The sequence below is a fragment of the Nelumbo nucifera genome, chromosome 7 (assembly GCF_055504915.1).
Source record: "Nelumbo nucifera cultivar China Antique chromosome 7, China Antique-T2T, whole genome shotgun sequence".
In the NCBI taxonomy this organism is placed as follows: Eukaryota; Viridiplantae; Streptophyta; class Magnoliopsida; order Proteales; family Nelumbonaceae; genus Nelumbo; species Nelumbo nucifera.
In genome coordinates, this window is record NC_142655.1 from 28,595,206 (window position 1) to 28,604,193 (window position 8,988).

Genomic DNA, 8,988 nt, shown 5'->3' on the forward strand with positions numbered 1-8,988 from the left:
TCTTCTGCATATTCAGGTATAAGGGCCTCTACCAATCATGCAACCACTTCAGGTAATCTTAAGATCCCTTGGATTATTGACTCAGGTGCTTCTAATCATATGGCCAACCTCTCTACATTGTTTGTTGCATATGACTTGCTTCCTGGATGTGATAAAATCACTTTAGTTGATGGTTCACTTGCCCCTATTTCTGGCAAGGGAACCATCAAGGCTACAGATTCCTTGTTTCTACATTCTGCCCTTCATGTACCTAGACTAAATACAAATTTGTTGTCTGTAAGTAGTTTAACCAAGTCACTAAACTATTGTGTAACCTTCTTTCCTTCCTACTGTGTTTTTCAGGATCTGGAGTCTCAAAAGGTGATTGGGAGTGGCCATGAGGCGAACGGAATATACCTGCTTGATACTCCGGGACAATGCACTGATCATCCTAGGAATGTTGCTTTCGGGTCTATTTTTCAGAGTCTATTAGTCGGATTATGTTGTGTCATCGTCATTTGGGTCATCTGTCTTTTTCTACCTTGAGTCAACTATTCCCTAAACTGTTTAAGGGAATTAGTTTGTCCAGTCTTCATTGTGAGTCTTGTGAGTTATCAAAGTATTGTAGAAACAATTATCCTTTGAGCAATAAAAGATCTTCTTTTCCTTTTAATATTGTGCACTCTGATGTGTGGGGGCCTTACCACTTACCCTCCATGGGTGGCTACAAATATTTTATATTGTTTATTGATGACTTTTCTCAGTTCATTTGGATATTCCTGATGAAATCTCATGATGAAGTTCCAAGACTTGTAAGACAATTCCATGAATTTGTTCTAACACAATTTGATACCAGGATTAAAATTTTCAGATTTGACAATGCAAAAGAATATTTTGAGAAGAACCTATCCTGCTATCTCTCTGACATTGTGGTTATTCATCAAAACTCCTGTGTTAGGACCCTAGAACATAATGGAGTTGCTAAGAGGAAAAATAGGCATATTGTTGAAGTTGCAAGAAATATCTTATTTGCCTCACTTGTTCCTACAAGGTTTTGAGGTGATGCCGTTCTCACAACCACCTACCTTATAAACCGTATGCCATCCAGGGTTTTAGGGTTTAAGCTCCCTTCAATCTCCTTCATCCGAACAAGGATCCTTTTTCTATTCTTCTTCGTGTCTTTGGCAGCACATGTTATGTACATGTTTCAAGTGTCCAAAGGCATAAATTTGAACCCAAAGCCCACAAGTGTATCTTCCTTGGTTATTCCCCCACACATAAGGGTTATTGTTCTTTTGAATCAAAGACTGGCTCTCGGTATGTCTCAATGGATGTCACCTTTGATGAGCTTTCTCCCTTTTATGGTTCATCTTCGGATGGACATTATCCATAGGGGGAGGATTTGTCACAGGTGTTTGCTCTTCCTCTTCCTGTCCCAATTAAGTCTTTTGATGAGTCTGCTTCACCTTCAAATGAATCAAGGGCGGATCAGTCGTTCCATTCTCCTTGTCCCAGTGTTCTTCCCCCTTTACCTACTCATCCTATCCTCAATCCCAAGGTGTAACAAAGGAAAAGATCCATAAATGAGCAGGTTGTTTCTCCTACAAAACATGAGCCTCATACACTTCCAGTTACAGATGAGACAACAGGTATAGTTTCAGCACCCTTGGAGTCATCATTCTTTGACCTTGATATTCCCATTGCTGTTAGGAAAGGAAAACGGAAGTGCACTGCTCACTGCATTTCCAAGCATCTTTCTTACAGGTTGCTTTCTCCTTCATACTTTGCCTATATATCTTCTGTTGCTTCTAACCCTATTCCCAGGTCTGTGTCAAAAGCTCTTAATATTCCATAATGGAGGGATGCTATGAGGTCTGAAATTGATGTCCTACACAAGAATGACACATGAGAAGTGGTTGATTTGCTTGAAGGGAAGGATCTAGTCGGTTGCAAGTGGGTCTTTACTATCAAATATCGAGCTAATGGCACCATTGAAAGGTACAAGGCCAGGCTGGTTGCAAAAGGCTATACACAGACATATGGGATTAATTATCTGGAGACCTTTGCACCTGTTGCCAATATGACATCTGTGAGGGTTCTTCTATCTTTAGCTGCTCACTTTGACCGGCCCCTTTATCAATTGGATGTGAATAACGCATTTCTGAATGGTGAATTACATGAGGAGATTTATATGTCTCTTCCTCCAGGGATGTACGGAACTGATATGAAAGGAAATGTATGCAGGCTGAAGAAGTCCCTTTATGGACTAAAACAGTCCCCTAGAGCATGGTTTGAGAGATTTAGAAAAACACTTGTTAACTTTGGTTATGTGCAGACACAGTCTGATCATACTCTTTTTGTGAAGAGAAGTGGACCTCTGGCAGTATACCTCATTGTATATGTAGATGATATTGTAGTGACTGGTAATGATGTTTCAAGAATTCATGATCTAAAATCTTTCCTTCATACTGAGTTTGAGATTAAAGATTTGGGGGAACTGAGATACTTCCTAGGCATAAAAGTTGCTTGATCCAAGGATGAGATTCTTATCTCCCAAAGAAAGTATGTTATTGACTTGCTCTTTGAAACTGGAAAGATGGGTGCTAGACCAGTTGCTAATCCTATTGATATGAGTCATAAACTATCTGCTTCAAATGGGACATTGTTAGAAGACAAAGGAATCTTCTAGAGACTTCTTGGGAAACTTCTGTACCTATGCATGATTCGGCCAGATATTGCATATGCAGTCAGTTGCATTAACCAATTCATGCATGCTCCCCGAGACACTCATATGGCAGCAGCAGAGCGAATCCTATGTTATTTGAAGGGCTCCCCAGGAAAGGGAATTCTGTTTTCCAAGTATGGTCATATGAAACTTGAAGCCTACACCGATGCTGACTGGACCGGAAACATTGATGACAGAAGATCTATCTCTAGGTATTGCATTTTGGTGGCTAGTAGTGTTGTTTCTTGGAAAAGCAAGAAATAATCGGTTGTTGCTCGGTCTTCAGTGGAAGCAGAATACAGGGCCATGGCACATGGAGTTTCTGAACTATTATGGCTAAAATCATTGATGAAGGAACTTGGGGTTGAACATGACAAGCCAATGATGTTGTACTGTGATAATCAGGTTGCCATCAACATTGCTCACAATCCAGTGCAACATGATAGAACTAAGCATATTGAAGTTGATCGACACTTCATTAGAGAAAGGGTCTCTTCGGGTGAAGTATGTCTTCCTTTCATCTCATCTGAAGGACAGTTGGCAGATTTTTTCACCAAAGGCATTCCCAAAGCAAAACTTCAGCATGATACTAGCAAGCTTGGCATGATTGACATCTATGCTCAGCTTGAGGGGGAGTGTAGAGAAGATGGGCCGAATGGCCCATAGGCTGTTTATTCTTTCTTACTGTTTATGTTTTTTTCTGCAATGGGCCTTATTCTGGGCACATCCTTTCTATGTTATGTTCTTTGTAATTTCTTGCCCAACTAAGGGCCTCCTTGTAATTATTCAAATTTATCTTAATAACATAGTGTTAGGGTGCTGAGAGGGAGTAATGTTCGAAACTCTCACTCTCAAAACCCTCATTGCCGAACTCTCAAGGTCTGTTTTCTTCAGTTTTCTGCACCAGCAACATTGGTTATATAAGCTTATGGGGTTTGATTTTTGTATTGAATATAAAAAAGGAGCTGAGAACAAGGTGGCAGATGCATTATCCAAAAGAGATGAAGGCGACAGTCAAAAAAATCTAGATGGGCCTGCTCTAATGGCACTAACGCAGCCCATTCCCCATTAGATTGCAACTGTCAAATCTGACCAACATGAGCATGCTCAAACACAACGCCTAATACGGCTATGTGAGCAAGATGAAGCTATTGGGCCATGGGCTTACAGAGGAGGAGTATTATACTTCAAAGGCCAAATTTACTTGGCTGAAGACTCTAAGCTAATCACACTCATAGTGGGCCAATTCCACAATGCTACTCACGAAGGGTACCTCAAAACCATTAATAGACTCAAAACAACTTTCTTCTAGAAAGGAATGAAGGCCCGCGTAAAAAAATTCATCAATGAATGTACTATCTACCAACGTAACAAGCAAGAGCAAGTCAGGCCAGCGGGGCTTCTCCAAACCCTACCAATTCCGAAGCATATATGGGTCGATATCTCTATGGACTTAGTATAAATCACTAATTGCAGATTTAGTCGAGTTTCTTGTGAAAGGAAAGAGGGGGAAGATGAAGATTTCAGCAGTAGAGAAGAAAGGAGAAGAAGAAAAGAGTAGGAAGTCAACCAGGATTGTAAAATTAACCCTAGTTGCCTACCTCTCATTATATTTATACTTAACTTAAAGGATGAGATATTACAAGGATGCCCTTAGTAGGGCGGCTACTAATATAGCTGAACAGTCACAACTTAAAAAAACATAAACTAATGGGCCTAAAGCCCAACAAATTCCTAACTAAATAAAAAACAAACCGGACCAACTCAATAGACTTTGTGGAGAGTCTACCCAAGTCTAATGGGAAGAGTACTATCCTGGTTGTAGTGGACCGCTTATCCAAATATGCTCACTTTGTCCCACTAGGCCATCCTTACACAGCCTATAAAGTGGCACAACTTTATTTTGATCATATTTTTAAACTTCATGGTATGCCCAAAACCATCGTATGTGATCAAGACCCCACATTCATGAGTTCATTCTTTAAGGAGTTGTTTGAATTGCAGGGAACAAGCTTCAACTTCACTTCAGTGTACCATCCCCAGACAGACAGTCAAACTAAGGTAACCAATAGAACTTTGGAGATGTACTTAAGGTGTTTTGTAGACTCTCAACCTAACACATGCGCTAAATGGTTAGCTTGGGCTAAGTTTTGTTACAACACAAGCTAGTAAATATTAAAAATGTGTTTCAATTCCACTTAAAAAATCCAACTTAATAAACGCTAATGAAAATAAGAAATTTAAATATAAAAATATTAATTGATAGTTTTAATAATAATATTAGATAACTTATGAGTTAAGACCTTAATTAAAAATAATGAAAATATATATATTAATTGATCATTTTAAAATACCAAAAATTAATTAAAAATCCAAAAAATTATGAAAAACCTAAACATAATTAAAATACTAAAAATAATTAATAAAATATTGAAAATTAACAATGTTTTATATTAATAAGGGTATTTATTTAAAATAATTAGAAAGTACAATTAATTGTATTTTATTAATAAAAATACCAAAAATTATTAAAAAAATACCCAAGCCATAAATTGAAAAATATTGAAAATTAGTTGCAAATTAATTTTGTAATGACTAATATGCAAAAATAGTTGTTGAAAATACTGAAAATTACTAAATAATAATAATAAGTGTATTTAAATTATTAATATTAATATAATTAACAATAATTATTTTGTTATAATTTAAGCTATAAATAGTTGAAAATTACATTTAATTACCAAAAAGTTACATTTAATTACCAAAAAGTTATATTTAATTACTAGAAAATTACATTTAATTAGTTTTAGGCAAGAAATTAGCAATATTTCTGAAATTTTGATAATTTCCATAAATTATTGTATTTTAAATAAACAATAACAAACCGTTTATAACTTAACCCGATTATATTTATAAATTTGTAGGCTCAAGCAACTATTTTCTTTTGAGTTAGGTATAGTTGAGATATGCACCATGCCCACACATTATTAGGGATAATCAGATCCGTGTATTAAACTTTTGGAGTCCAATGATGGCTTTAGCAGATATGGCCCAAGCTAAACAACCCCTAATAAGCTCAACTTGGAAGTTATATGCATATATGGTAAATATTATTAAATAATATTTAAATAATAATTTTAAATTAATATATATAGAAATGTTATATATTATTTTTATACTGACTAGAATTAAGTAAAAAATTTAATTTAAAAAAAAAACATAGTTTTATAATTAACACGGGCCTCTTTATCAACAAAAAATGTGCAAGCCTGAGTCCGAGCCTGCCTTAACCATCGGGCCTAGATCTTGAGCCAGAGCCCGAAGCCCGATCTGTACACAAAATGTCTTCAGCATACTTTTATAAACTAATATTATATTAATTTAGTAATAATTTAATAAATTAATAAACTAATTTATATTTCCTAATAGTAAATTGATATTTATTAATAATTTAAGAAGCATAAGCACTTTTTTTATATAACGGGCCGGGCTTATTTGAGAAAGCCCAAGCTCGAGTCCACAACCTTAAAATTCTGTCCAAGCCTGAAAAATAACGGGTCAAGCTGGGTTGGGCTGTCAGACTACCTGGCCCATGAATAGGTCTAATTGTATATATAAACAATTGTATACATAAAAAATCATATGAAATAAAAATTTAAACATATTTGTTTTCAATTCTTTAAACAATTGACCTCTCATAGCTTAACCCCATCCGCGGTGATTTACACCTCTACTTGAGCATGCCCAATATTGGGGACGAGGCAGGGAAATTCGAGGGTTCCCCATCCTTAATGAGGAGTGGGGTGCCTTGCCCCTGAACTCACTCAACATTGAGGAGTTGTTGCCTTGCCTTGAACCCGTTTGACACTAAGGACAGGGTGGGGATGGGGTAGAGTGTCTTGACTATGGAGCAGGGATAGGGATGGGGTGCCCCACCCTGAACCCACCCTGTTGTCATTCCTATATAATTGTTAATTATTAGTGAAATTAATAAAAATGTTAGTTTTTCTAATTATTTTTATTTATTTAAAGTTAATCAAATTTTCCTTTAAAAATAATAACAATTGATGTAGCGCGATCTGGTCACTCCTAGCTGGCAGGGGCCTCGTTCCTAACTGGCAATGGACAACACCTGAGAAGGAGAAGAAGACGAAGGATTCCCGGGGATCTTGCCCGACGGTAACACTCCGATGCTTAAGTTAGAACTCGGAGGGGAACTGAGCGAGTTGCAATGAAAATAAGAGATAAGAGTGGAGATGCGCACTTCGTCCAAAAATTACCTTGCCCCTTGGAAATTGGGGCCTTTATATACTAATGCTCTGCCAAATCGGGTGTAACTGCCTCTGATTCTCTGCTACAGTCGTTATTCGCCAGGCTGATTCGACTGGTGCAGGTAACCGTCACAGATTACGGTCCTGTCAATTGAGAGACGTTATGCAGAGCTGGCATGCACGACGTCGCCTGACGTGAGACGTGGGTGCAGTCCTCTGCACTAGCAGGTGCTGCGCCGCCAGACAAGAGACGTGGGAGCAGTCTGACAGGCATGATCTTGTCAGATAAGAAGTTTCCCGAAGACTCCGGGTTACTCAATAGCGAGCTCCTTTGTAGCGAGCTGCCTTGCAGCAAGCCGTTCTGTAGCGAGCTGTTCTGCTGGGATTTCAACGAGCTCATTACGCCGAGTTGTAGCCAAGCTGTCATGCTGAGTTTTCGCTTACGTCGAGTCATGTCCACGTGTCCCCTAGTTAGGAGGTCGGGTCAAATCACCCTTCATCAACAATTATTAAAATTACTATAAATTATTAATAAAACTAAATTTATTAAAAAATATTTCTTCATATTAAATTAACAATAATTATATTTTGTAAATTAACATTAAATGAAAATACAATTATTAAAATTGTAGATATGAGCAATAACTTTGAATACTTTTACTTAATTAACAACAAATTTTGATTATTAATTTAATATTAATTAATAGTAAATAAAATTATTAAATCTTTCAAATTTTCTCGTGTATTGCACGGATCCTGCTAGTAACATGTATTAAAATAAGAGGCATTGAAAACCCAAAATCTCTTAACTATTTTTTTTTTTTAAATGTAATAATAACATGCATTAAAATAAGGGGCCTTGTTAATCTAATCAAGATAAACAATGATTACTCTTTTATATTTTTAAAACAAAGGAAAATAAGAAAAAATGTGTAATTTCAATACACACACAATATATATACACACATATATATATATATACATAATAGGACTGCTCTCTCCGTGCAGGAAATGGAATATACTCACGAGAGTAGATTCCCACATGAGAGCAACCCTATAATTAATAGATCTACTGATTATTACGATAATTAATTACTATAATTTAATGAATGGAATCTATTGATTATTGCAGTAATTAATTACTGTAATTTAATAATTATTGATTATTATAGTAATTTAATAAATATATAATTAGTGATTATAATTAATAATTACTATTATTATAAATATTGTTAATAACTATATATATTTTAAATTATAAATATTATTAAATTACTTGTTATTATATTAATTTAATAAATATATAATTAGTGATTATAATTAATAATTATTGTTACTATAAATATTGTTAATAAATAGATATTTACTTAAAATTAAAATTATAAATATTGTTATTGAATATTTAATAAAATATTATAATTACTGACTATTACTAATAAATACTGTTAATTTAATTTAATTTTGGTAATTATTAATTTAATGAATATTTATTGTTATATTAAAATAATCATTAATGATTATTTAATTAAATACTATATTTACTTACTATTATTGATAATTGTTGTTAATAATGTTTTGACAACCGATGGTTCAACAGTCCTGTTCGAACGGATGGCCCGTTATAACAACAAAAATTGCAAGCAAAAAAATTAAGGAACTATTATGGCCACTAGTTTTCGGGTCGATGGATCGAATGGATAGTTTGTTCTAACAATAAAAATTATAGGCAAAAAATTGAGTTTGTGAGGTCTATTAAGTAGTATCATAAGTGTTATGTCATTCGAGTGTGTGAGTCGTACAACTTGAAAATGGAACAGTTATGGCCACAGGTTTTTGGGTCGATGGTTTGACCATCCAGTTCGAATGGATAACCTGTTATGGAAACAAAAAATTATAAGCAAAAAATTATGGAACCATTTTGGCCACTGGTTTTCGGGTCGACGGTTCGATCGTTTGGTTCAAATCGACAACCCATTATGACAACAAAAATTACAAGCAAAAAATTGAGTGTGT